Below are 662 nucleotides of genomic sequence, written 5' to 3' on the forward strand. Positions count from 1 at the left end.
GCCTCTTGCGCCTCCTGTTGCGGCTGGTGCTGCGGCTGCTGCTGCTGCTGCTGCTGCTGCTGCTGCTGCTGCTGCTGAGAACACAAGGCGTTGTTGTGCAGAGTGTCATGAACAGCTGAGCGTGTAAATAACCACTGGTCGTATCCAAGACTCAAGGCGGAACGTTGTCCCACATTCTGATCGGTTTGACTAATGTCAGGCCTGTTGTCATCTCATGAATCCCCCCTCCCCTCCCCCCCGCATCCTTGATGGAAGTGACCTGAATCCAGCTTTAATAACAACTGGAAAATTCTCCATGACCGGGTGAAGCTCAGTGTCTGGGGTCTAAAGTTGACTCACTTTTCTTCGATCCGTTGAAGATGAGTGTGAAGATAGGAGCAGTTTCTAAACAAAAGTGTGTTTTTTTACTGGAGGGTGAGGGGTACATTCCTTCTAGAATGGGGGGCTTCCTTACCTTTTGTCTTGTAAAGAGCTGATACATGTCCATTTCACAGGTCCTGAATGGAGGTGGGTGTGGGTGTGTAGGGGGGGGGGCTGTTGTGGTGTGAGTTTCCCCTTGATGGTGTCTTCAGAGCGGGGGATGGGTGTGAGGGCATCTACAGTCAAACTACCTCTTACCTCCTCAGGTTGTTGGTGGTGGACCACAGTGGGGGTCGGGGGTC

This window comes from Cynoglossus semilaevis, chromosome 16, assembly GCF_000523025.1.
Source record: "Cynoglossus semilaevis isolate Cse_v1.0 chromosome 16, Cse_v1.0, whole genome shotgun sequence".
NCBI lineage: Eukaryota > Metazoa > Chordata > Actinopteri > Pleuronectiformes > Cynoglossidae > Cynoglossus > Cynoglossus semilaevis.